This window comes from Stegostoma tigrinum, chromosome 19, assembly GCF_030684315.1.
Source record: "Stegostoma tigrinum isolate sSteTig4 chromosome 19, sSteTig4.hap1, whole genome shotgun sequence".
Lineage (NCBI taxonomy): Eukaryota > Metazoa > Chordata > Chondrichthyes > Orectolobiformes > Stegostomatidae > Stegostoma > Stegostoma tigrinum.
Genome location: NC_081372.1, coordinates 56135712 through 56163278, shown reverse-complemented (window position 1 = coordinate 56163278; position 27567 = coordinate 56135712). Strand labels below are relative to the sequence as shown.

The 27567-nt window shown below is 57.1% G+C and overlaps 1 protein-coding gene across 1 annotated transcript in view; it reads left to right on the top strand.

The window, feature by feature from the left end:
• The first annotated feature begins 12396 nt into the window (after positions 1-12396).
• Positions 12397-27567, top strand: part of sys1 (SYS1 golgi trafficking protein) — a 39221-nt gene continuing 24050 nt past the window's right edge. The window contains exon 1 of the mRNA XM_048550097.2: positions 12397-12599. The gene's annotated coding sequence lies outside the window, so the exon portion shown is untranslated. The remainder of the gene's footprint in view (positions 12600-27567) is intronic.

Below are 27567 nucleotides of genomic sequence, written 5' to 3'. Positions count from 1 at the left end.
CTATCAACTGTATCAAGACATACAAACTTACAAATTAGGAATAGAAATAGGCCATTCAGACCTTCAAGCTTTCCCCTAACATTTCATAAGATTATGGCTGATCTGTTTGTGTTTTGAATTCCATGTTCCTATCTACCACCAAAAACCTGTGATTCCCTTTCCCTTTTTCAAATGGTTTCACTAGTTTGGAAAAGACACAGGGTGACTGGTTCACTTGCAAATTGACTGGTTATTAACACCCAGCTGCATCTGTATATAGAACCTCTGTGATCGCTTCGATTACTGCTTGTTCAAACAGCTATAACATAGACACATAGGAAATAGGAGCAAGAGTAGGCCATTAGGCCCTTCAGGCCTGCTCCACCATTCAGTAAGATCATGGCTAATCGTCATACTTAGTACCCTGTTTCCATTTACTCCCCATACCCTTTGAGGCCTTTAGAACTAAATCTAATGCCTCTTGAAAACATTCGACGGTTTAGCTTCAATTGCTCTTTTCATCTCAGTCCTGAAGGGCCGATCTCACATCCTTAAACTGCGACCCCAGTCTGGACTCCCCAGTCATCGGGAACGTCCTTGATACCAATCTAGACTCTCTTGATACAGGAGTTTTGCTATCCCAGAATCAATCTGGTGAACTTTCATTGCACTCCCTCCATATCCAGGACATCCTTCCTCAGATAAGAAGACCAAAACTGCGCACAATACTCCAGGTGTGGTCTCACCAAAGCCCTGTACAATTGCAGTCAGACATCCCTGCTCCTGTACTCATATCCTCTCACTATGAAGGCCAACATACCATTCATCTTCTTCACCATATGCTGTGCCTGTTTACTTTCAGTGACTGCTGTATAAGGACACCTAAGTCTCACTGCACTGATTCTTTCCCAGTCCATTGCGAGATAATAATGTGCCTTCCTGTTTTTGCTACTAAAGTGGATAACATCACATTTATCTACATTATACTTTGTCTGTCATTCATTTACCTACTCACTCAAATTGTACAAACCCAATGCTTTCCATGGGTGTCAAGTTACTTGCTTTCAATCTGTGTAGACCTCCTTTCAAAACACTAGCTTTAAAACAGTTCTTCCCCATTTCAGTCAGCACAATCCGTGGGCTTCACTGGCTTTATTACCTATCCCTAATAGCGTATTTAAATACTGTCTGCTTTATAACTGATAGTGTCAATTTCACTGTTTTGTATTTGCCTTTTTTCTTGTAATGTACTCAACTTCTGTATTTAATAAATGCAGAGATTATTTTGCCCTGAAACATCTGCCTTCTGCCTTCTTCATTTCACATTCCAGTGTCAGAACCAGGGATCTGGGGTTATTTGAACCATTTAAAAATCAGAAAATTACTGATTGCAATCCGGAAACCTACAGTGTTTATGTCAAGGGTTATCACTCCCACCTCACCTCTGGAATTCAGCTCCTTTGTCCATGTTTAAACCAAGGCTGTAATGAAGTCAGGAACTGAGTGACCCTGGTAAAACCCAAGCTGGGCGTCACTAAGCAAGTTATTGCTGAGCAGGTGCTGCTTGATAGCACTGTTGATGACTTCTTCTAGCACATTACTGATGAGATGTGGGTGTAAATTCTGCAATCATCCTCCATTTTAGTAATACTCTGCTTGTTTATTCTTCCTGCCAAAGTGTACAACTTCTTATTTTCAAAAACAGGCATCCATTTGTACCCACACTTGCCCTAAGCACTTAACTAGGAATGGAAGCTCACAGCTGGGACTTGCACTTGGCTTTTGGTCACACAAGTATATATTGAATTGTCTAATTCTGACCAAAGGTTATCAGCCTGAAACATTAATTCTTTTGATTTATATGGGTGTTGCCTGACCTGTTGAATATCTCCAGCATCCTTTGTTTCTATATCAGATTTTCAGTACCTGCAGTATTTTGCTTTGGTTTTAAATAATAGTGTTCAGTACAAAGCCAAGTGCATGGAATGGTTTTAGCCATGACTTTCAATGGTGCCTGAAAACCGGCACAGTTGCTAAAACCTGTGGCAGCTTGTTCTTTTAAGCTATTTGGAGCCAGTGTTAAACAGGCCCTTCAAAGGCCATACGACTGAACAGGGTGTGTCAGATCATGACAGGTGAGCATATATTTCACACAAATTCCCCAAAGACAGGGAGACTAAAGATCTGTGATGACTGGTAAAGGGAATTCTGTAATGAGTACCTGAATGAAAGAAACTCAACACCTGACATAAAAAGTCAGGGTCAGTGAATGCATTTTCAAATGCCAAATCTTACCAACTGCATCAATTCCCTACCCTGCTATCATTCATCTATGAGTAACCTCTATCAGCCACAACTCATACCTAATATTCACAGCTTACATTACCTTCATAGTCAGTGCTGCTGCATTGCTCACACCCACACCACATAGCTTGGCTCAATCTGTTCACAGTCATAATTCCCAAACAAATTGTAACATATTGTCTGGCCCACTTCCCTTCGCTTGCATGCCAATATGACGCATAACTGCAGGCAGCAGCATGGTTGCATGTTGTAACTCCAGCAGAAAAGATGGTACTCACCATCACTGGAATGGCCATTAACGATGCTGTGACCAGCAGTAACGCTGAAACAACTGAAAGTGACAGTATTCTCATATGTTATACTCTTCCCCAAAAGCCACTTTTCCCAAAAAAACAAAAAATGAAAACAAAAACAAGTGTGCGACTTTTTTTCACATGGAGTTCTGTTAATGACCTTTTGGATAGGCCTACATGTGGACGGCTTTTTTTTCTCTAAAATTATACTCCGTCATCTCACAATCTCTTTTAGATTTATAAGCTACAAGTGGTATAAGCATAAAGATCTTGGTGTTGCCCCCTCTCCTCACAGTGATCTACCTTTCAGGTATCCGATATTTTCAACTTTGCATGATAGAGGTGGATAAGAAACAAGTAGGTAAAAGAGAGAAGGCAATGATGTTGAAGAAAAAGCATCATTGAACCCAGGTACTGACACTGATAGCTCTGAGATGGAATCTACACAAAGTAAGCTACCGAGAAAGAGTGGCATGAAGCCAGGTAGGGGGCAAAAATAAAGAACCAGTACCAGTTTACCAGATGGTAGGCACACACAAACATTCTACTTCAGGGGATTCATAGAGTAATACAGCATGGAAACAGACACTTCAGTCCACCCAGTCCATACTGACCATAATCCCAAACTAAACTAGTCCCACCTGCCTGTGCTTGGCCCATATCCCTCCAAACTTTTCTTATTCATGTAATTATCCAAATATCATTTAAATGTTGTAACTGTAGCCGCATCCAGAACTTTCTCTGTCATTTTATTCCACACACGAACCACACTGTTTAAAACAGCTGCCCTTACTGTACTTTTCAAATCTTTCTCTTCACTATGCTCACTAGTCTTGAAATCCCCCACCATTAGGAAAAGACACCGGCCATTCACGTTGTCTATATCCCTCATGATTTTACAAACCTCTATAAGGTCATCCCTCAATCTCCTAAACTCCAGTGAAAAAGTCCCAGCATATCCAGCCTCTCTCTATAGCTCAAACCTTCCATTCTTGGGCAACATCCTTGCAAACCTTTTCTGAACACTCTCCAGCTTGATAGTATCCTTCCTATAACAGGATGACCAGAACTGGAAACAATATTCCAGAAAAGACTTCACCAATGTTCCATAAAACTTCAATATGACATTCCAACTCCTATACCCAAAGGTCTGAGCAATAATCTGGATTACACTACACAGCCCCATCTAAACCCCACCAGCAGTCGGGCTATGAGTTTCATTGTAGCAGTCTGGTCATTATCCATGGGATACCACCCAGAAGTTATCCCATTTTACAATCTTCTTCCATGGGACAAACTTCAAATGCTGAAGGTTTCTATGCATCACATGTTGATCTCTTTGATTGTGTGCTTATTTAACAGTGCAATTAGGTATGCCTTTCTGTCCAGATTAATGGTGTGAGAGCTTGCAAGGCAACACCAAAAATTGCTCCCAAGTCTTGGAAGACCTAACAACCCAGTAAAATTGGATTGTCCTAACTTGTCACTGCATTGCTGTAATAGCAAGTATCATTAGAACTGCTACTCAAAGTTTCCTGGGAATTAATAATCTACATTGAGAATCCTAAGCTTCAGTATTTGCTAAGATAATAAAGGTGAGGAAATCCCCAGCTCTTCTGTAAACTACTCATATTCACCTTGGTTCATATTTCACAGATTAACCAAACCTACTTAAAATCAGTCAGTGTCATAAGAGTCGAGTGTGATGGTCACTACACAGACAGCACTGAAAACAAATGACCATGGCTGCATTGGGTGGCACTGTTTCCTTATTGCCCCTTTAGTGATGCACAATCTTCTTATTTCTACTTTCTCCAAGAAGTTCTCATGTGATGTGTGCAGTATGCAGGGTGAATAATATTTTTCAGGGTTTGGCTCCTTTTAATGTTGTTCATCTCTGTTTTGCTCCATCCTATGTTGTACCTTTTCACCAAAACAATGGAACTATCAGAGTATCACACAGTGTTGCCATGCCCATTCATCAGAAGGCCTTGCTGTTGGTGGATGAATCTCCTCCGGTGTTCTTACCAGCAAGCTCATGTGGCTGCCCACAGGACTGCATAAGAGTCACTGCTGAAATCACGAAACTCTCCACATTCTTCAGGCTCAGAAGCTCCTCAATTCCTCCCATCTCGGCCTATCTCAGCAGATAATGGACCTCAGGATTTTCAGTCTGGCCCTGCCTTCTCACTCTCTCTCTCTCTGGGTGTAGAATGCATAGAACTGTACAGCACAGAAACAGACCCTTCAGTCCAACTCATCCATTTGGACCAGATATTCTAAATTAATCTAGTTCCATTTGCCAGCATTCAGCCCATATCCCACTAAACCATTCCTCGTCATGTACCCACCCAGATGTCTTTTAAATGTTGTATCTGAACCATCCTCCACCACTTCGTCTGGTAGTTCATTCCATACATGCACCACCTTCTGCGTGAAAAAACTGCCCTCAGGTCTCTTTTAAATCTTTCCCCTTACACCTATACCTTCTAGTTTCAAACTCCCCTACCTAGAAAAAAGATCTTGGCAATTCACCCTATCCATGCCCCTCATGATTTTATAAACTTCTATAAGGTCACCCCTCAGCCTCCAACGCACCGGCGAAAAAAGCCCCAGTCTATTCAGCCTCTCCCTATAGCTCAAACACTTCAACTCTGGCAACATTCTTATACATCTTTTCTAAACCTTTTCAAATTTCACAACATCCTCCTAGAGCAACGAGACTAGAACCGAACACAGTACTCCAAATGTGGCCCTTACAGCCACAATATGACCTCCCAACTCCTTTACTCAATGCGCTAACCAATGAAGACAAGTGTGCCAAACATCTTCTTCACTCTCCCGTCTACCTGCAACTCCACTTTCAAGGAACTAGGAACCTGCACGCTAAGGTCTCTTCATTCAGCAACATTCCCCAGGGTGGGTCTAGGCCCGAAACGTCAGCTTTTGTGCTCCTAACATGCTGCTCGGCCTGCTGTGTCCATCTAGCTCTACACTTTGTTATCTCAGATTCTCCAGCGTCTGCAGTTCCCATTATCCCTAATTATTAAGTGTATATGTCCTTCCCTGATTTGCCTTTCCAAAACACAGCACCTCACATTTATCTAAATTAAACTCCATCTACCACTTCTTGGCCCATCAGCCCACCTGATCAAGGTGTAATAATAATTACATTCAACGTTACCTAATGCACTCACGGTGTAAAGCAAGAAACTTGAAGATGCAGCACCACAAACATATGTAAATAATACTGCACTTATATATTTAAATATTAACACCATGTGTGGGAAGATATGAAAATCAGTTAAATTGATGTGTACGGGGCAAAAATTTAAAAGAGCATCATGGCTTTTTGCCCAATGTTTCTAATGTGTAAATTTGTTCCACTCTAAATCAAGAACAATTCTGGCATCTAGTGGCAAAGATCAGAAATTTCTCCACTGCTTTTCTATATTGCAGCACCACACTTAGCCAGCTGATTCTCACCTCAAGGCTTTGAATATGGTTCTGATTGCCATTGCTCTCCCTGTTGGGCTTTTTGTGAACAGCAGTTTTCTTTGATGTGTCCAGGCTTGCAATACTGGAAGCATATTGGATAGCTCTGTCTGGATTAATTTCTTTTTAAAAGTTGGGGCATGGTCTACTGTATCTTCTCTATTCTACCTCCCTCTTGAGTCTACTTCCATTCTATCTACCTCCTTCTTACTTATCATTTACTGATAGAAGTTATTAAATCCAAAATTGTTTTCGTTTAGAGCTTAGGTTCATAAAGTCATTAGGATGGAAGGAGGGTCTTCTGTCCATCATGTCCATGATAAAAATCCATCTAATCTTACAATCCCATTTTCCAGCATTTGGCTTGTAGCCTTGTATGCTATGGCATTTCAAGTGCTTATCTAAGGAAATGTCTTGAGGGTTCCTGGTTCTGTCAGAACTTTGTACATCTCATTCGATCCTTCATCAGCTTTCTCTTCTCTAAGGAAACCAAACTCAGCATACTAGTCTCTCTTCTTAGCTGAATCACTTCATCTCAGGTAAAATCCTTCTGAATGTTCTCTGCACCCTCTCCAGTGCAATTACATCCTTCCTACTGTGTAGCAATCAGAACAGCGCACAGTATTCCAGCAGTAACCTAACTAACATTATATCAATAGCTGCATTACGACTTCCTTGATCTTATATCTGATGCCTTCAGTAATAAAGGAAAATATCCCAGAATGCCTTCTTAACCACCATGTCCATCTATCCTGCTGACTTCAAAGATATGTATACACATTTACCCATGTCTCTCTGATTTTTTGTACTTACTACGGTCCTACCATTCAACGTATATGCCAAAGCCTTGTTAGTCTTGCCAAAATGCATGGCCTCGCACTTTTCGGGATTAAATTCCATTTGCCACTATTCAGCCTAATTGATCAATCCACCTACATCTTCCTGCTGTCTAAGGGTTTCCACCTCAATATTTACCTCATCATCAATTTTTGAGTCATTTGCAGAAGTACTGATCATTACCTCCTACATTCATGTCTAGCTCATTAAGTACACAACACAAGCAAGGAGCCCCGAACCAAACTCTTTGGTACATGACTGGACACAGGCTCCCAGTCACAAAAACACTGTTAGACCATCACCCTTTATTTCTGACTATTAAGCCAATTTTGCATCCAATTTACCAAACTACCAGAATCCCATGAACTCTTAAATTCTTAATTTCTGCCATATCAGACCTTGTCAAAAGCCTTACTGAAGTCCATGTAAACTACATCAACTACAGTTCACTTACGTACGCATCTAGTCAGCTCCTCAAGAAATTCAATCAAATTTGTTAAACACAAACTCCCCCTTATAAAGCTGTGCTGACTATCCTTGATTAATCCTTACCTCTCAGAACTTTTTTTCAGTAGTTTTCCTATCAGTGATGTTACACTGACTGGCCTGTAGTTTGCTAGTTCATCCCCACTCACTACCTTTCTTGAATAACAGTACCACATTAACAGTCGTCCAGCATCCTCCAGTGGCCAGAGGAATTGAAAATTAATTTTCAAACTCCTGCAATCTCCTCCCTTGCCTCCTAAAGCAGCCTTGGATACATCTCATCTGGACCTGGGATTTATCTTATATCTGATGCCTTCAGTAATAAAGGAAAATATCCCAGAATGCCTTCTTAACCACCATGTCCATCTATCCTGCTGACTTCAAAGATATGTATACACATTTACCCATGTCTCTTTTGAGTCTGCTAAAACCGCCTGTCAATGCTAATTCATCCAAATAAATCACAAACTTGGCCCCCTCCCTGATTTCAATACCTACATCATCCTTCTCTACAGTAAATACAGATGCAAAGTACTAATTTAAAACCTCAGCTGTATCTTCTGCCATCTAGGTCCCCAATGGCCCCTACGTTTCCCCTGGTTATTCTTATGCCCCTAACACAGTCAGAATTCATTCCTTCAAATTTTCCTTCATGTCACCCATCAGTATTTTTTCCTGTCCTTTCTTCGCTCTCCTAGTTTGTTTTTTAAGCAACATTTTGCACTTTCTATACTCATCTAGGGAATCTGCTATATAGAACCTACCATATCTATGAAAAACTTCTTTTTTTTACTAAATCAATCCTAGACTTGTTTAGGCCATGCTCACCTTTCAGGGAGCACATTGCCCTGTCGGGTCATTATTACTTGTTTGTACATCTCCCACTGCTCTAATGTGCATTTTTCTGCAAGTAACTTCTCCCAGTTCACTTTGGGCACATCCTGTCAAATCATATTTAAATCATCCTTCCCTCAAATTAGACCCTTTATTTCTAGTCCATCTTTGTCCTTATCCATAACCTTAAATCTTACTGATTTATGGTCACCATCCGCAAAATGCTCCCCACTGCCACATCTACCACTTGCCTGGCTTCACTACCAAAAATTACATATAATCCCTTGTAGATCTTTCTATGCAGTGGTCTAAAATCTTGTGAACACATTTTAAGAATCTGTCCCCTCTAAATCTTTCACATCTTTTCAATCCTAGTTAATATTGAAAAAGTTGAAATTCCGCGACAATTATTACCCAATTATTTTTACATTTCTCTGAGGTTTGCCTACATAACTGTCTTTTTACCTCTCCCTGACTTTTTGGAGGTCCATAATATAGTACCAGCAATGTGGCTGTCTCCTTTTTGTTTTTAGTTTCTACCCATACGGCCTCATTTGAGAAACCTGTGCAGAACAACTAGCGGAGGTAGTCACTGACACTTTCATCCTCTCCCTCCTCCAAGCCAAGGTCCCTATTTGCTTCAAGAAGGCCACCATCATCCCCGTACCTGAGTAACACATACAACGTACCTTAATGACTACCATCCAGTGGCTCTGACCTCAATAATCATGAAGTGCTTCGAGAGGCTGGTCATCGCCAACATGTACTCACTCTCCCAGCCCATCTCAATCCCCTACCAACTTAACAGGTCCACAGAGGGTGCCATATCCCTTGCCCTGCACACATCCCTGGAACATCTGAACATCAAAGACACCTACGTCAGACTCCTGCACATTGACTACAGCTCTGCCTTCAACACCATTATCCCCTCAAGACTGATCTCAAAACTGAGAGACCTTGGCCTCGTCTCCGCCTTCTGCAACTGGATCCTCAGCTTTCTGACCCATAGGCCACAATCAGTGAGGAGAGGTAACTGCACCCCCGCCACAATAACACGCAGCACTGGAGCCTCCCCGAGGGTGTGTCCTCAGGACCCTACTGTACTCCCTTTACACCTATGACTGTGTTGCCAAATTCCAAATGAACGTCACCTACAGGTTTGAGGATGACACCACCACAGGACAGATATCTAACAATGAAAAATCAAACTACAGAAGAGGTAGAGGGCTAGATGACATAGTGCTATGAAAACAATCTATTTCTCAAGTCAGCAGAACTAAAGGATTGATCATTGACTTCAGAAAGAAAGGAGGAGAACATGCCCCCATCTACATCAATGGAGCTGAGGGTGAGATGACCACACGTGCAGGAAGTGCTGCCAGTAACTGACATAATCAAAGTCTCTTCCCATCCTGTTATTACTGTCTTCTGTCAGGATATAAAAGTTTGTACACACGTACAAATAGATTCAACAACAGCTTCCTCGCCACTGTTATTAGACTTCTGAATGGACCTCTCAAATTGGTAAATTTAATGCTAATCTCACTTTCTGTGCACCTTCTCTGCAGTTGTAACATTATATTTTTCGCTCTGTTCTATTACCCTAACGTACTTTGTACGGTATGATCTGCGTGCACTGCGTGCAAAACAAAAATTTACACTGTACCTAGGTACATGTGAAAATAATCAATCAAAACAAATCAAATCAGCTGCAGAAGCTTGAGTTTTAGCTTCAGAGATTGGGCGAAAATTGGAGATATTGTGGCATATCCATAAGGCTGAGAGTTACATGGATATCATATTTAGACGAGTGGACTCATTACAGTTTAAGGACCTGGTGCCAGAAAGGGCATGGTTGGCGATCAAGCTGTCCAATAGAAACAGCAGGTTGCGCAGGAGTTTTCTGGAGTCCCAAATCAGTTTCCCAGTTGGAAGCTCCTGAAGGCACCTATTAACTAGGGAAAGCATGTTCTTGTCATGATGAATAATTCAGCTTTACAGGACAGGATTAAGAATAAAGGAACAGCAATACTGATTAGGGATTCATTACTGGTGGAAATGCGTACCATAGAATTTCTACAGAGTGGAAGCAGACCATTCAGCCCATCGAATCCACACCAACGCGCTGCAGAGCATTCCACCCCAACCCACACCCCTCTACCTTATCGTTGTAAGCCTGCAATTCCCACGGCTAATCCAGCTCACCAACACTCCCCTACACATCACAGTCAATCTAGCATGGTCAATCCACCAAGCTGCACATCTTTGGACTGTGGGAGAAAGCCAGAGCACCCAGAGGAAACCCCACGCAGACCTGGGAGAACATGCAAACTCCACACAGACAGTTGCCCAAGCATGGAATCTAATGCAGGTCCCTGTAAGACTGCAGTGCTAGCCACCATAGTTATGGAAACTGTGTTGTTTCTGCAGCTAAAGATGTGATTCCAGGATGGTATGTTACCTCGCTGGTGCCGGATCAAGGATGTCACAATGTGGCAACAGGATATTCTTCTGGGAGAGATTGAACAGCCCGAAGTGTTGGTCTATGGTAGTCCCAATGACTTAGGTAGGAAGGAGGATCTGATCCTATAATCAGAACTTAGGGAGGATGACCTCAAATATGAGTCTCCAGATTACTGTCAAAGCCACATGCACGTGAATAAAGAGATAGATAGTGCATGATAGCAAAGATGGTGCAGGCAGGAAAGCTTAAGATTCCTGGGACACTGGGTCTAATCTCAGGGAAGATGGTACTTGCAAAAGCCCAATGGGTTGCACCTGACAGAACTGGGACTAAGTTGTTTGCAAGACATTTTGCTAGTGCTGTTCGGACAGCTGTGAAATAACTCAGCAGGGGTGCGGGTTTCAAGGGGAAACATTGAAGAGGAATACCAAGGTTCACAAAGTGCTTGGAGAAATGGACAGCACTAGCATAAGAGAATAGTAAGTTAATAGGTGAAGTTGGAGTAAGGGAGAAAGTAATGAAGTATACATCAAGGTCACTGTGCATGTACATGAATGCATGGAGTAAGTAAATAAGATTGGGGAGTTACAGCCACGTGGAAATGTGATGTTTTGGTGACAGCAGAAATGTGGTTCACAAAGGGGCAAGGCTGGATGTTAAATATTCCTGACTACAAGACGTTCACACAAATTACTAATGGAAGGAAAGGAGAGAGGGCATTATTAGTAAAGGCAAGCAATGTGGTTCCAGAGAAAAATGCTTTCACAGAACATATGAAGTCAGAATCAATTTGACTAGGGCTAAGAAATAAAAAGAGTACAACTGTACTGTTCGGCGTAGTCTGTAAACTACTGATTAATCATAAGGATGCAAAAGGACAAATTAGCAGAGAAGTTACAGAGAAACACAATAGAATAGCTGTAATGAGTGGTTATTACCAAAGTATAGACTGAAATACTGATCATGAAAGAGGAAATGCTCGTGTCAGGAGAATTTCCTACGGCTGTATGCGTCCGGTCCAAGAAGGAATAATGCACTGTTAGGTATGGTTCTTGAAAATAAGGTGTGCCAAGTGGATCAGGTTACAGATGGAAACATTTAATTGACAGTGGTCATTGTATCGCGAGTTTAGAATGATGATAAAAAATGACAATGGTAGATCCAGCATAAGAAAAATCAATTGTCAGCTCTGAGGAAGGGTCACCGGACCCGAAACGTTAACTCTGTTTTCTCCTCCACAGATGCTGCCAAACCTGCTGAGCTTTCCCAGCAACTTAGTTTTTGTTTCTCTCCGAAATAACTCTCTCTGGAGCCAAATAAAGGTAAGATTGAGTCCATGCTACGTGTGTGTTCATAGAGTTGCGTTTCCTTCCACTCGTGCAATATTTTGGATTAAATTACTGTCCCTTTAAACGTGTTGCCATGGCACCCGATAGACGCCATTTTAAACCTACGTCGTTTAAGGAGCCAATTCCCGCAGACGCTGGAATCTGCGCTGAAAACAACAAACGTTGGAGAAGGAAGGTGGCGGAAATAAATTTTTAACACAATCACTGGAGTAAACTATCAGTCTGTTGGAGCTCTCACGTGGTGTGTCGGTACAGCAGCTGCATACGAAGGGAGCACCAATCGTCCTCAAAACCGCCGCCGCCGCCGCCGCCGGATGTGATATCAGACCCTCGTGTGTTTCCGGTGAGCGTGAAAGACCCGGATTGAACTGCGTCGCCCGCTGTTTGTTTTCACCCTCCCCCACCCTTAACCGGGGCCGCACGGACAGGATCATCCCGTTCACCCCCCGGGTCGGCACTGACAAGACCTCTTCACCCGGGACCCTACCGACACAGCACACCCCCGCCACCCCCCCGCCGGCAGTGAAAGGACGCCGCTGAGGAAACGGCCTGCCCAGGGTATGTGCCATGTCTCGTGGGTTGTCAAGGGGTCGGAGGCCCCTGCGGTGACAGGGTTCTGCGGCGCGACCGCGAGATCAGGGCTTTCAGTACCAGCCTACCCGAAAAAGCCTGACCCTCAGTCTCCCCCCTCCCCGACGTCTGTTCTTCCCTCAGTTCCCCCCCGACGTCTGTTCTTCCCTCAGTTCCCCCCCGTTCTTCCCTCAGTTCCCCCCCGTTCTTCCCTCAGTTCCCCCCCGTTCTTCCCTCAGTTCCCCCCCGTTCTTCCCTCAGTTCCCCCCCGTTCTTCCCTCAGTTCCCCCCCGTTCTTCCCTCAGTTCCCCCCCGTTCTTCCCTCAGTTCCCCCCCGTTCTTCCCTCAGTTCCCCCCCGTTCTTCCCTCAGTTCCCCCCCGTTCTTCCCTCAGTTCCCCCCCGTTCTTCCCTCAGTTCCCCCCCGTTCTTCCCTCAGTTCCCCCCCGTTCTTCCCTCAGTTCCCCCCCGTTCTTCCCTCAGTTCCCCCCCGTTCTTCCCTCAGTTCCCCCCCGTTCTTCCCTCAGTTCCCCCCCGTTCTTCCCTCAGTTCCCCCCCGTTCTTCCCTCAGTTCCCCCCCGTTCTTCCCTCAGTTCCCCCCCGTTCTTCCCTCAGTTCCCCCCCGTTCTTCCCTCAGTTCCCCCCCGTTCTTCCCTCAGTTCCCCCCCGTTCTTCCCTCAGTTCCCCCCCGTTCTTCCCTCGGTTCCCCCCCGTTCTTCCCTCGGTTCCCCCCCGTTCTTCCCTCGGTTCCCCCCCGTTCTTCCCTCGGTTCCCCCCCGTTCTTCCCTCGGTTCCCCCCCGTTCTTCCCTCGGTTCCCCCCCGTTCTTCCCTCGGTTCCCCCCCGTTCTTCCCTCGGTTCCCCCCCGTTCTTCCCTCGGTTCCCCCCCGTTCTTCCCTCGGTTCCCCCCCGCTCTTCCCTCGGTTCCCCCCCGCTCTTCCCTCGGTTCCCCCCCGCTCTTCCCTCGGTTCCCCCCCGCTCTTCCCTCGGTTCCCCCCCGCTCTTCCCTCGGTTCCCCCCCGCTCTTCCCTCGGTTCCCCCCCGCTCTTCCCTCGGTTCCCCCCCGCTCTTCCCTCGGTTCCCCCCCGTTCTTCCCTCGGTTCCCCCCCGCTCTTCCCTCGGTTCCCCCCCGTTCTTCCCTCGGTTCCCCCCCGCCCCCCGGTTCTTCCCTCGGTTCCCCCCCGCCCCCCGGTTCTTCCCTCGGTTTCCCCCGCCCCCCCGACGCCCGTTCTTCCCTCAGTTCCCCCCGCCCCCCCGTTCTTCCCTCAGTTTCCCCCGCCCCCCCGACGTCGGTTCTTCCCTCAGTTTCCCCCGCGACGCCCGTTCTTCCCTCGGTTCCCCCCCGACGCCCGTTCTTCCCTCGGTTCCCCCCCGACGCCCGTTCTTCCCTCGGTTCCCCCCCGACGCCCGTTCTTCCCTCGGTTCCCCCCCGACGCCCGTTCTTCCCTCGGTTCCCCCCCGACGCCCGTTCTTCCCTCGGTTCCCCCCGACGCCCGTTCTTCCCTCGGTTCCCCCCGCCCCCCCGTTCTTCCCTCAGTTCCCCCCCGACGCCCGTTCTTCCCTCAGTTTCCCCCCGCCCCCCGGTTCTTCCCTCAGTTTCCCCCCGCCCCCCCGTTCTTCCCTCAGTTCCCCCCGACGCCCGTTCTTCCCTCAGTTCCCCCCGCCCCCCCGTTCTTCCCTCAGTTTCCCCCCGCCCCCCGGTTCTTCCCTCAGTTTCCCCCGCCCCCCCGACGTCGGTTCTTCCCTCAGTTCCCCCCCGACGCCCGTTCTTCCCTCAGTTCCCCCCGACGCCCGTTCTTCCCTCAGTTCCCCCCGACGCCCGTTCTTCCCTCAGTTCCCCCCGCCCCCCCGTTCTTCCCTCAGTTTCCCCCCGCCCCCCGGTTCTTCCCTCAGTTTCCCCCGCCCCCCCGACGTCGGTTGTTCCCTCAGTTCCCCCCCGACGCCGGTTCTTCCCTCAGTTCCCCCCCGACGCCGGTTCTTCCCTCAGTTCCCCCCCGACGCCGGTTCTTCCCTCAGTTCCCCCCCGACGCCGGTTCTTCCCTCAGTTCCCCCCCGACGCCCGTTCTTCCCTCAGTTCCCCCCCGACGCCCGTTCTTCCCTCAGTTCCCCCCCGACGCCCGTTCTTCCCTCAGTTCCCCCCCGACGCCCGTTCTTCCCTCAGTTCCCCCCGCCCCCCCGTTCTTCCCTCAGTTTCCCCCCGCCCCCCGGTTCTTCCCTCAGTTTCCCCCGCCCCCCCGACGCCCGTTCTTCCCTCAGTTCCCCCCCGACGCCCGTTCTTCCCTCAGTTCCCCCCCGACGCCCGTTCTTCCCTCAGTTCCCGCCCGACGCCCGTTCTTCCCTCAGTTCCCCCCGACGCCCGTTCTTCCCTCAGTTCCCCCCGCCCCCCCGGTTCTTCCCTCAGTTTCCCCCGCCCCCCCGACGCCCGTTCTTCCCTCAGTTCCCCCCCGACGCCCGTTCTTCCCTCAGTTCCCCCCCGACGCCCGTTCTTCCCTCAGTTCCCCCCCGACGCCCGTTCTTCCCTCAGTTCCCCCCCGACGCCCGTTCTTCCCTCAGTTCCCCCCGACGCCCGTTCTTCCCTCAGTTCCCCCCGACGCCCGTTCTTCCCTCAGTTCCCCCCGCCCCCCCGTTCTTCCCTCAGTTTCCCCCCGCCCCCCGGTTCTTCCCTCAGTTTCCCCCGCCCCCCCGACGTCGGTTCTTCCCTCAGTTCCCCCCCGACGCCCGTTCTTCCCTCAGTTCCCCCCCGACGCCCGTTCTTCCCTCAGTTCCCCCCCGACGCCCGTTCTTCCCTCAGTTCCCCCCGCCCCCCCGTTCTTCCCTCAGTTTCCCCCCGCCCCCCGGTTCTTCCCTCAGTTCCCCCCGCCCCCCCGACGCCCGTTCTTCCCTCAGTTCCCCCCCGACGCCCGTTCTTCCCTCAGTTCCCCCCCGACGCCCGTTCTTCCCTCAGTTCCCCCCCGACGCCCGTTCTTCCCTCAGTTCCCCCCGACGCCCGTTCTTCCCTCAGTTCCCCCCGACGCCCGTTCTTCCCTCAGTTCCCCCCGCCCCCCCGTTCTTCCCTCAGTTTCCCCCCGCCCCCCGGTTCTTCCCTCAGTTTCCCCCGCCCCCCCGACGCCCGTTCTTCCCTCAGTTCCCCCCCGACGCCCGTTCTTCCCTCAGTTCCCCCCCGACGCCCGTTCTTCCCTCAGTTCCCCCGCGACGCCCGTTCTTCCCTCAGTTCCCCCCGACGCCCGTTCTTCCCTCAGTTCCCCCCGACGCCCGTTCTTCCCTCAGTTCCCCCCGACGCCCGTTCTTCCCTCAGTTCCCCCCGACGCCCGTTCTTCCCTCAGTTCCCCCCGACGCCCGTTCTTCCCTCAGTTCCCCCCGACGCCCGTTCTTCCCTCAGTTCCCCCCGACGCCCGTTCTTCCCTCAGTTCCCCCCGACGCCCGTTCTTCCCTCAGTTCCCCCCGACGCCCGTTCTTCCCTCAGTTCCCCCCGACGCCCGTTCTTCCCTCAGTTCCCCCCGACGCCCGTTCTTCCCTCAGTTCCCCCCGACGCCCGTTCTTCCCTCAGTTCCCCCCGACGCCCGTTCTTCCCTCAGTTCCCCCCGACGCCCGTTCTTCCCTCAGTTCCCCCCGACGCCCGTTCTTCCCTCAGTTCCCCCCGACGCCCGTTCTTCCCTCAGTTCCCCCCGACGCCCGTTCTTCCCTCAGTTCCCCCCGCCCCCCCGTTCTTCCCTCAGTTTCCCCCCGCCCCCCGGTTCTTCCCTCAGTTTCCCCCCGCCCCCCCGTTCTTCCCTCAGTTCCCCCCGACGCCCGTTCTTCCCTCAGTTCCCCCCGCCCCCCCGTTCTTCCCTCAGTTTCCCCCCGCCCCCCGGTTCTTCCCTCAGTTTCCCCCGCCCCCCCGACGTCGGTTCTTCCCTCAGTTCCCCCCCGACGCCCGTTCTTCCCTCAGTTCCCCCCCGACGCCCGTTCTTCCCTCAGTTCCCCCGCGACGCCCGTTCTTCCCTCAGTTCCCCCCGACGCCCGTTCTTCCCTCAGTTCCCCCCGCCCCCCCGTTCTTCCCTCAGTTTCCCCCCGCCCCCCGGTTCTTCCCTCAGTTTCCCCCGCCCCCCCGACGTCGGTTCTTCCCTCAGTTCCCCCCCGACGCCCGTTCTTCCCTCAGTTCCCCCCCGACGCCCGTTCTTCCCTCAGTTCCCCCGCGACGCCCGTTCTTCCCTCAGTTCCCCCCGACGCCCGTTCTTCCCTCAGTTCCCCCCGACGCCCGTTCTTCCCTCAGTTCCCCCCCGACGCCCGTTCTTCCCTCAGTTCCCCCCCGACGTCGGTTCTTCCCTCAGTTCCCCCCCGACGTCGGTTCTTCCCTCAGTTCCCCCCCGACGCCCGTTCTTCCCTCAGTTCCCCCCCGACGCCCGTTCTTCCCTCAGTTCCCCCCCGACGCCCGTTCTTCCCTCAGTTCCCCCCCGACGCCCGTTCTTCCCTCAGTTCCCCCCGACGCCCGTTCTTCCCTCAGTTCCCCCCGCCCCCCCGTTCTTCCCTCAGTTTCCCCCCGCCCCCCCGTTCTTCCCTCAGTTTCCCCCGCCCCCCCGACGCCCGTTCTTCCCTCAGTTCCCCCCCCGACGCCCGTTCTTCCCTCAGTTCCCCCCCGACGCCCGTTCTTCCCTCAGTTCCCCCCCGACGCCCGTTCTTCCCTCAGTTCCCCCCGACGCCCGTTCTTCCCTCAGTTCCCCCCGCCCCCCCGTTCTTCCCTCAGTTTCCCCCCGCCCCCCGGTTCTTCCCTCAGTTTCCCCCGCCCCCCCGACGTCGGTTCTTCCCTCAGTTCCCCCCGACGCCCGTTCTTCCCTCAGTTCCCCCCGACGCCCGTTCTTCCCTCAGTTCCCCCCGACGCCCGTTCTTCCCTCAGTTCCCCCCGACGCCCGTTCTTCCCTCAGTTCCCCCCGACGCCCGTTCTTCCCTCAGTTCCCCCCGACGCCCGTTCTTCCCTCAGTTCCCCCCGACGCCCGTTCTTCCCTCAGTTCCCCCCGACGCCCGTTCTTCCCTCAGTTCCCCCCGACGCCCGTTCTTCCCTCAGTTCCCCCCGACGCCCGTTCTTCCCTCAGTTCCCCCCGACGCCCGTTCTTCCCTCAGTTCCCCCCGACGCCCGTTCTTCCCTCAGTTCCCCCCGACGCCCGTTCTTCCCTCAGTTCCCCCCGACGCCCGTTCTTCCCTCAGTTCCCCCCGCCCCTCCGTTCTTCCCTCAGTTTCCCCCCGCCCCCCGGTTCTTCCCTCAGTTTCCCCCCGCCCCCCGGTTCTTCCCTCAGTTTCCCCCCGCCCCCCCGTTCTTCCCTCAGTTCCCCCCGCCCCCCCGTTCTTCCCTCAGTTTCCCCCCGCCCCCCGGTTCTTCCCTCAGTTTCCCCCGCCCCCCCGACGTCGGTTCTTCCCTCAGTTCCCCCCCGACGCCCGTTCTTCCCTCAGTTCCCCCCCGACGCCCGTTCTTCCCTCAGTTCCCCCCGCCCCCCCGTTCTTCCCTCAGTTTCCCCCCGCCCCCCGGTTCTTCCCTCAGTTTCCCCCGCCCCCCCGACGCCCGTTCTTCCCTCAGTTCCCCCCCGACGCCCGTTCTTCCCTCAGTTCCCCCCCGACGCCCGTTCTTCCCTCAGTTCCCCCCCGACGCCCGTTCTTCCCTCAGTTCCCCCCCGACGCCCGTTCTTCCCTCAGTTCCCCCCCGACGCCCGTTCTTCCCTCAGTTCCCCCCGACGCCCGTTCTTCCCTCAGTTCCCCCCGACGCCCGTTCTTCCCTCAGTTCCCCCCGCCCCCCCGTTCTTCCCTCAGTTTCCCCCCGCCCCCCGGTTCTTCCCTCAGTTTCCCCCGCCCCCCCGACGTCGGTTCTTCCCTCAGTTCCCCCCCGACGCCCGTTCTTCCCTCAGTTCCCCCCCGACGCCCGTTCTTCCCTCAGTTCCCCCCCGACGCCCGTTCTTCCCTCAGTTCCCCCCCGACGCCCGTTCTTCCCTCAGTTCCCCCCGACGCCCGTTCTTCCCTCAGTTCCCCCCGCCCCCCCGTTCTTCCCTCAGTTCCCCCCGACGCCCGTTCTTCCCTCAGTTCCCCCCGACGCCCGTTCTTCCCTCAGTTCCCCCCGACGCCCGTTCTTCCCTCAGTTCCCCCCGACGCCCGTTCTTCCCTCAGTTCCCCCCGACGCCCGTTCTTCCCTCAGTTCCCCCCGCCCCCCCGTTCTTCCCTCAGTTTCCCCCCGCCCCCCGGTTCTTCCCTCAGTTTCCCCCGCCCCCCCGACGTCGGTTCTTCCCTCAGTTCCCCCCCGACGCCCGTTCTTCCCTCAGTTCCCCCCCGACGCCCGTTCTTCCCTCAGTTCCCCCCGCCCCCCCGTTCTTCCCTCAGTTTCCCCCCGCCCCCCGGTTCTTCCCTCAGTTTCCCCCGCCCCCCCGACGCCCGTTCTTCCCTCAGTTCCCCCCCGAACGCCCGTTCTTCCCTCAGTTCCCCCCCGACGCCCGTTCTTCCCTCAGTTCCCCCCCGACGCCCGTTCTTCCCTCAGTTCCCCCCCGACGCCCGTTCTTCCCTCAGTTCCCCCCGACGCCCGTTCTTCCCTCAGTTCCCCCCGACGCCCGTTCTTCCCTCAGTTCCCCCCGCCCCCCCGTTCTTCCCTCAGTTTCCCCCCGCCCCCCGGTTCTTCCCTCAGTTTCCCCCGCCCCCCCGACGTCGGTTCTTCCCTCAGTTCCCCCCCGACGCCCGTTCTTCCCTCAGTTCCCCCCCGACGCCCGTTCTTCCCTCAGTTCCCCCCCGACGCCCGTTCTTCCCTCAGTTCCCCCCGACGCCCGTTCTTCCCTCAGTTCCCCCCGCCCCCCCGTTCTTCCCTCAGTTCCCCCCGACGCCCGTTCTTCCCTCAGTTCCCCCCGACGCCCGTTCTTCCCTCAGTTCCCCCCGACGCCCGTTCTTCCCTCAGTTCCCCCCGACGCCCGTTCTTCCCTCAGTTCCCCCCGACGCCCGTTCTTCCCTCAGTTCCCCCCGCCCCCCCGTTCTTCCCTCAGTTTCCCCCCGCCCCCCGGTTCTTCCCTCAGTTTCCCCCGCCCCCCCGACGTCGGTTCTTCCCTCAGTTCCCCCCCGACGCCCGTTCTTCCCTCGGTTCCCCCCCGACGCCCGTTCTTCCCTCGGTTCCCCCGCGACGCCCGTTCTTCCCTCAGTTCCCCCCGACGCCCGTTCTTCCCTCAGTTCCCCCCGACGCCCGTTCTTCCCTCAGTTCCCCCCGACGCCCGTTCTTCCCTCAGTTCCCCCCGACGCCCGTTCTTCCCTCAGTTCCCCCCGACGCCCGTTCTTCCCTCAGTTCCCCCCGACGCCCGTTCTTCCCTCAGTTCCCCCCGACGCCCGTTCTTCCCTCAGTTCCCCCCGACGCCCGTTCTTCCCTCAGTTCCCCCCGACGCCCGTTCTTCCCTCAGTTCCCCCCGACGCCCGTTCTTCCCTCAGTTCCCCCCGACGCCCGTTCTTCCCTCAGTTCCCCCCGACGCCCGTTCTTCCCTCAGTTCCCCCCGACGCCCGTTCTTCCCTCAGTTCCCCCCGACGCCCGTTCTTCCCTCAGTTCCCCCCGACGCCCGTTCTTCCCTCAGTTCCCCCCGACGCCCGTTCTTCCCTCAGTTCCCCCCGACGCCCGTTCTTCCCTCAGTTCCCCCCGACGCCCGTTCTTCCCTCAGTTCCCCCCGACGCCCGTTCTTCCCTCAGTTCCCCCCGCCCCCCCGTTCTTCCCTCAGTTCCCCCCGCCCCCCCGTTCTTCCCTCAGTTTCCCCCCGCCCCCCGGTTCTTCCCTCAGTTTCCCCCCGCCCCCCCGTTCTTCCCTCAGTTCCCCCCGACGCCCGTTCTTCCCTCAGTTCCCCCCGCCCCCCCGTTCTTCCCTCAGTTTCCCCCCGCCCCCCGGTTCTTCCCTCAGTTTCCCCCGCCCCCCCGACGTCGGTTCTTCCCTCAGTTCCCCCCCGACGCCCGTTCTTCCCTCAGTTCCCCAGTTCCCCCCCGACGCCCGTTCTTCCCTCAGTTCCCCCCCGACGCCCGTTCTTCCCTCAGTTCCCCCGCGACGCCCGTTCTTCCCTCAGTTCCCCCCGACGCCCGTTCTTCCCTCAGTTCCCCCCGCCCCCCCGTTCTTCCCTCAGTTTCCCCCCGCCCCCCGGTTCTTCCCTCAGTTTCCCCCGCCCCCCCGACGTCGGTTCTTCCCTCAGTTCCCCCCCGACGCCCGTTCTTCCCTCAGTTCCCCCCCGACGCCCGTTCTTCCCTCAGTTCCCCCGCGACGCCCGTTCTTCCCTCAGTTCCCCCGCGACGCCCGTTCTTCCCTCAGTTCCCCGCGACGCCCGTTCTTCCCTCAGTTCCCCCCGACGCCCGTTCTTCCCTCAGTTCCCCCGACGCCCGTTCTTCCCTCAGTTCCCCCCGACGCCCGTTCTTCCCTCAGTTCCCCCCGACGCCCGTTCTTCCTCAGTTCCCCCGACGCCCGTTCTTCCCTCAGTTCCCCCCGACGCCCGTTCTTCCCTCAGTTCCCCCCGACGCCCGTTCTTCCCTCAGTTCCCCCGACGCCCGTTCTTCCCTCAGTTCCCCCCGACGCCCGTTCTTCCCTCAGTTCCCCCCGACGCCCGTTCTTCCCTCAGTTCCCCCGACGCCCGTTCTTCCCTCAGTTCCCCCCGACGCCCGTTCTTCCCTCAGTTCCCCCGACGCCCGTTCTTCCCTCAGTTCCCCCCGACGCCCGTTCTTCCCTCAGTTCCCCCGACGCCCGTTCTTCCCTCAGTTCCCCCGACGCCCGTTCTTCCCTCAGTTCCCCCCCGACGCCCGTTCTTCCCTCAGTTTCCCCCCGCCCCTCCGTTCTTCCCTCAGTTTCCCCCCGCCCCCCGGTTCTTCCCTCAGTTTCCCCCCGCCCCCCGTTCTTCCCTCAGTTCCCCCCGACGCCCGTTCTTCCCTCAGTTCCCCCCGCCCCCCCGTTCTTCCCTCAGTTTCCCCCCGCCCCCCCGGTTCTTCCCTCAGTTTCCCCCGCCCCCCGACGTCGGTTCTTCCCTCAGTTCCCCCCCGACGCCCGTTCTTCCCTCAGTTCCCCCCGACGCCCGTTCTTCCCTCAGTTCCCCCGCGACGCCCGTTCTTCCCTCAGTTCCCCCGACGCCCGTTCTTCCCTCAGTTCCCCCCGACGCCCGTTCTTCCCTCAGTTCCCCCCGACGCCCGTTCTTCCCTCAGTTCCCCCCGACGCCCGTTCTTCCCTCAGTTCCCCCCGACGCCCGTTCTTCCCTCAGTTCCCCCCGACGCCCGTTCTTCCCTCAGTTCCCCCCGACGCCCGTTCTTCCCTCAGTTCCCCCCGACGCCCGTTCTTCCCTCAGTTCCCCCCGACGCCCGTTCTTCCCTCAGTTCCCCCCGACGCCCGTTCTTCCCTCAGTTCCCCCCGACGCCCGTTCTTCCCTCAGTTCCCCCGACGCCCGTTCTTCCCTCAGTTCCCCCCGACGCCCGTTCTTCCCTCAGTTCCCCCGACGCCCGTTCTTCCCTCAGTTCCCCCCGACGCCCGTTCTTCCCTCAGTTCCCCCCGACGCCCGTTCTTCCCTCAGTTCCCCCCGACGCCCGTTCTTCCCTCAGTTCCCCCCGACGCCCGTTCTTCCCTCAGTTCCCCCCGACGCCCGTTCTTCCCTCAGTTCCCCCCGCCCCCCCGTTCTTCCCTCAGTTTCCCCCCGCCCCCCGGTTCTTCCCTCAGTTTCCCCCCGCCCCCCCGTTCTTCCCTCAGTTCCCCCCGACGCCCGTTCTTCCTCAGTTCCCCCCGCCCCCCCGTTCTTCCCTCAGTTTCCCCCCGCCCCCCGGTTCTTCCCTCAGTTTCCCCCGCCCCCCCGACGTCGGTTCTTCCCTCAGTTCCCCCCCGACGTCGGTTCTTCCCTCAGTTCCCCCCCGACGCCCGTTCTTCCCTCAGTTCCCCCCCGACGCCCGTTCTTCCCTCAGTTCCCCCGCGACGCCCGTTCTTCCCTCAGTTCCCCCGACGCCCGTTCTTCCCTCAGTTCCCCCCGCCCCCCCGTTCTTCCCTCAGTTTCCCCCCGCCCCCCGGTTCTTCCCTCAGTTTCCCCCGCCCCCCCGACGTCGGTTCTTCCCTCAGTTCCCCCCGACGCCCGTTCTTCCCTCAGTTCCCCCCCGACGCCCGTTCTTCCCTCAGTTCCCCCGCGACGCCCGTTCTTCCCTCAGTTCCCCCGCGACGCCCGTTCTTCCCTCAGTTCCCCCCGACGCCCGTTCTTCCCTCAGTTCCCCCGACGCCCGTTCTTCCCTCAGTTCCCCCGACGCCCGTTCTTCCCTCAGTTCCCCCCGACGCCCGTTCTTCCCTCAGTTCCCCCCGACGCCCGTTCTTCCCTCAGTTCCCCCCGACGCCCGTTCTTCCCTCAGTTCCCCCCGACGCCCGTTCTTCCCTCAGTTCCCCCCGACGCCCGTTCTTCCCTCAGTTCCCCCCGACGCCCGTTCTTCCCTCAGTTCCCCCCGACGCCCGTTCTTCCCTCAGTTCCCCCCGACGCCCGTTCTTCCCTCAGTTCCCCCGACGCCCGTTCTTCCCTCAGTTCCCCCCGACGCCCGTTCTTCCCTCAGTTCCCCCCGACGCCCGTTCTTCCCTCAGTTCCCCCCGACGCCCGTTCTTCCCTCAGTTCCCCCCGACGCCCGTTCTTCCCTCAGTTCCCCCGACGCCCGTTCTTCCCTCAGTTCCCCCCGACGCCCGTTCTTCCCTCAGTTCCCCCCGACGCCCGTTCTTCCCTCAGTTCCCCCCGACGCCCGTTCTTCCTCAGTTCCCCCCGACGCCCGTTCTTCCCTCAGTTCCCCCCGACGCCCGTTCTTCCCTCAGTTCCCCCCGACGCCCGTTCTTCCCTCAGTTCCCCCCGACGCCCGTTCTTCCTCAGTTCCCCCCGACGCCCGTTCTTCCCTCAGTTCCCCCCGACGCCCGTTCTTCCCTCAGTTCCCCCCGACGCCCGTTCTTCCTCAGTTCCCCCGACGCCCGTTCTTCCCTCAGTTCCCCCCGACGCCCGTTCTTCCCTCAGTTCCCCCGACGCCCGTTCTTCCCTCAGTTCCCCCCGACGCCCGTTCTTCCCTCAGTTCCCCCCGACGCCCGTTCTTCCCTCAGTTCCCCCCGACGCCCGTTCTTCCCTCAGTTCCCCCCGCCCCCCGGTTCTTCCCTCAGTTTCCCCCCGCCCCCCGGTTCTTCCCTCAGTTTCCCCCCGCCCCCCGGTTCTTCCCTCAGTTTCCCCCCGCCCCCCCGTTCTTCCCTCAGTTCCCCCGACGCCCGTTCTTCCCTCAGTTCCCCCCGCCCCCCCCGTTCTTCCCTCAGTTTCCCCCCGCCCCCCGGTTCTTCCCTCAGTTTCCCCCGCCCCCCCGACGTCGGTTCTTCCCTCAGTTCCCCCCGACGCCCGTTCTTCCCTCAGTTCCCCCCCGACGCCCGTTCTTCCCTCAGTTCCCCCGCGACGCCCGTTCTTCCCTCAGTTCCCCCCGACGCCCGTTCTTCCCTCAGTTCCCCCCGACGCCCGTTCTTCCCTCAGTTCCCCCCGACGCCCGTTCTTCCCTCAGTTCCCCCCGACGCCCGTTCTTCCCTCAGTTCCCCCCGACGCCCGTTCTTCCCTCAGTTCCCCCCGACGCCCGTTCTTCCCTCAGTTCCCCCGACGCCCGTTCTTCCCTCAGTTCCCCCCGACGCCCGTTCTTCCCTCAGTTCCCCCCGACGCCCGTTCTTCCCTCAGTTCCCCCCGACGCCCGTTCTTCCCTCAGTTCCCCCCGACGCCCGTTCTTCCCTCAGTTCCCCCCGACGCCCGTTCTTCCCTCAGTTCCCCCCGACGCCCGTTCTTCCCTCAGTTCCCCCCGACGCCCGTTCTTCCCTCAGTTCCCCCCGACGCCCGTTCTTCCCTCAGTTCCCCCCGACGCCCGTTCTTCCCTCAGTTCCCCCCGACGCCCGTTCTTCCCTCAGTTCCCCCCGACGCCCGTTCTTCCCTCAGTTCCCCCCGACGCCCGTTCTTCCCTCAGTTCCCCCCGACGCCCGTTCTTCCCTCAGTTCCCCCCGACGCCCGTTCTTCCCTCAGTTCCCCCGACGCCCGTTCTTCCCTCAGTTCCCCCCGCCCCCCCGTTCTTCCCTCAGTTTCCCCCCGCCCCCCGGTTCTTCCCTCAGTTTCCCCCCGCCCCCCCGTTCTTCCCTCAGTTTCCCCCGACGCCTGTTCTTCCCTCAGTTCCCCCCCGACGCCTGTTCTTCCCTCAGTTCCCCCCCGACGCCTGTTCTTCCCTCAGTTCCCCCCCGACGCCTGTTCTTCCCTCAGTTCCCCCCCGACGCCTGTTCTTCCCTCAGTTCCCCCCCGACGCCTGTTCTTCCCTCAGTTCCCCCCGACGCCTGTTCTTCCCTCAGTTCCCCCCGACGCCTGTTCTTCCCTCAGTTCCCCCCCGACGCCTGTTCTTCCCTCAGTTCCCCCCGACGCCTGTTCTTCCCTCAGTTCCCCCCCGACGCCTGTTCTTCCCTCAGTTCCCCCCCGACGCCTGTTCTTCCCTCAGTTCCCCCCCGACGCCTGTTCTTCCCTCAGTTCCCCCCCGACGCCTGTTCTTCCCTCAGTTCCCCCCGACGCCTGTTCTTCCCTCAGTTCCCCCCCGACGCCTGTTCTTCCCTCAGTTCCCCCCCGACGCCTGTTCTTCCCTCAGTTCCCCCCCGACGCCTGTTCTTCCCTCAGTTCCCCCCCGACGCCTGTTCTTCCCTCAGTTCCCCCCCGACGCCTGTTCTTCCCTCAGTTCCCCCCCGACGCCTGTTCTTCCCTCAGTTCCCCCCCGACGCCTGTTCTTCCCTCAGTTCCCCCCGCCCCCCCGTTCTTCCCTCAGTTTCCCCCCGCCCCCCCGTTCTTCCCTCAGTTTCCCCCGCCCCCCCGTTCTTCCCTCAGTTTCCCCCCGCCCCCCCGTTCTTCCCTCAGTTTCCCCCCGCCCCCCCGTTCTTCCCTCAGTTTCCCCCCGCCCCCCCGTTCTTCCCTCAGTTCCCCCCCGCCCCCCCGTTCTTCCCTCAGTTCCCCCGCCCCCCCGCCCCCCCGTTCTTCCCCCCGCCCCCCCCGTTCTTCCCCCCGCCCCCCCCGTTCTTCCCCCCGCCCCCCCCGTTCTTCCCCCGCCCCCCCCGTTCTTCCCCCCCGCCCCCCCGTTCTTCCCCCCGCCCCCCCCGTTCTTCCCCCGCCCCCCCCGTTCTTCCCCCGCCCCCCCCGTTCTTCCCCCCGCCCCCCCCGTTCTTCCCCCCGCCCCCCCCGTTCTTCCCCCCGCCCCCCCGTTCTTCCCCCGCCCCCCCCGTTCTTCCCCCCGCCCCCCCGTTCTTCCCCCCGCCCCCCGTTCTTCCCCCCGCCCCCCCGTTCTTCCCCCGCCCCCCCGTTCTTCCCCCCGCCCCCCCCGTTCTTCCCCCCGCCCCCCCGTTCTTCCCCCCGCCCCCCCCGTTCTTCCCCCCGCCCCCCCCGTTCTTCCCCCCGCCCCCCCCGTTCTTCCCCCCGCCCCCCCCGTTCTTCCCCCCGCCCCCCCCGTTCTTCCCCCCGCCCCCCCCGTTCTTCCCCCCGCCCCCCCCGTTCTTCCCCCGCCCCCCCCGTTCTTCCCCCCGCCCCCCCCGTTCTTCCCCCCGCCCCCCCCGTTCTTCCCCCGCCCCCCCCGTTCTTCCCCCCGCCCCCCCCGTTCTTCCCCCCGCCCCCCCCGTTCTTCCCCCCGCCCCCCCCGTTCTTCCCCCGCCCCCCCCGTTCTTCCCCCCGCCCCCCCCGTTCTTCCCCCCGCCCCCCCGTTCTTCCCCCCGCCCCCCCCGTTCTTCCCCCGCCCCCCCGTTCTTCCCCCGCCCCCCCGTTCTTCCCCCGCCCCCCCCGTTCTTCCCCCCGCCCCCCCCGTTCTTCCCCCGCCCCCCCGTTCTTCCCCCCGCCCCCCCCGTTCTTCCCCCCGCCCCCCCCGTTCTTCCCCCCCCCCGCCCCCCGCCCCCCGTTCTTCCCCCCGCCCCCCCCGTTCTTCCCCGCCCCCCCGTCTTCCCCCCCGCCCCCCCGCCCCCCCCGTTCTTCCCCCCGCCCCCCCCGTTCTTCCCCCCGCCCCCCCCGTTCTTCCCCCCGTTCTTCCCCCCGCCCCCCCCGTTCTTCCCCCGCCCCCCCCGTTCTTCCCCCCGTTCTTCCCCCCGTTCTTCCCCCCGTTCTTCCCCCCGTTCTTCCCCCGTTCTTCCCCCCGTTCTTCCCCCCGTTCTTCCCCCCGCCCTTCCCCCCGTTCTTCCCCCCGCCCTTCCCCCCGTTCTTCCCCCCGTTCTTCCCCCCGTCTTCCCCCGTTCTTCCCCCCGTTCTTCCCCCCGTCTTCCCCCCGTTCTTCCCCCCGTTCTTCCCCCCGTTCTTCCCCCCGCTCTTCCCCCCGCTCTTCCCCCCGCTCTTCCCCCCGCTCTTCCCCCCGCTCTTCCCCCCGCTCTTCCCCCCGCTCTTCCCCCCGCTCTTCCCCCCGCTCTTCCCCCCGCTCTTCCCCCCGCTCTTCCCCCCGCTCTTCCCCCCGCTCTTCCCCCCGCTCTTCCCCCCGCTCTTCCCCCCGCTCTTCCCCCCGCTCTTCCCCCCGTTCTTCCCCCCGTTCTTCCCCCGTTCTTCCCCCGTTCTTCCCCCCGTTCTTCCCCCCGTCTTCCCCCGTTCTTCCCCCCGTTCTTCCCCCGTTCTTCCCCCCGTTCTTCCCCCCGTTCTTCCCCCCGTTCTTCCCCCCGTTCTTCCCCCGTTCTTCCCCCCGTTCTTCCCCCCGTTCTTCCCCCCGTTCTTCCCCCCGTTCTTCCCCCCGTTCTTCCCCCCGTTCTTCCCCCGTTCTTCCCCCGTTCTTCCCCCCGTTCTTCCCCCGTTCTTCCCCCCGTTCTTCCCCCGTTCTTCCCCCCGTTCTTCCCCCCGTTCTTCCCCCCGTTCTTCCCCCCGTTCTTCCCCCCGTTCTTCCCCCCGTTCTTCCCCCGTTCTTCCCCCCGTTCTTCCCCCCGTTCTTCCCCCCGTTCTTCCCCCCGTTCTTCCCCCCGTTCTTCCCCCCGTTCTTCCCCCCGTTCTTCCCCCCGTTC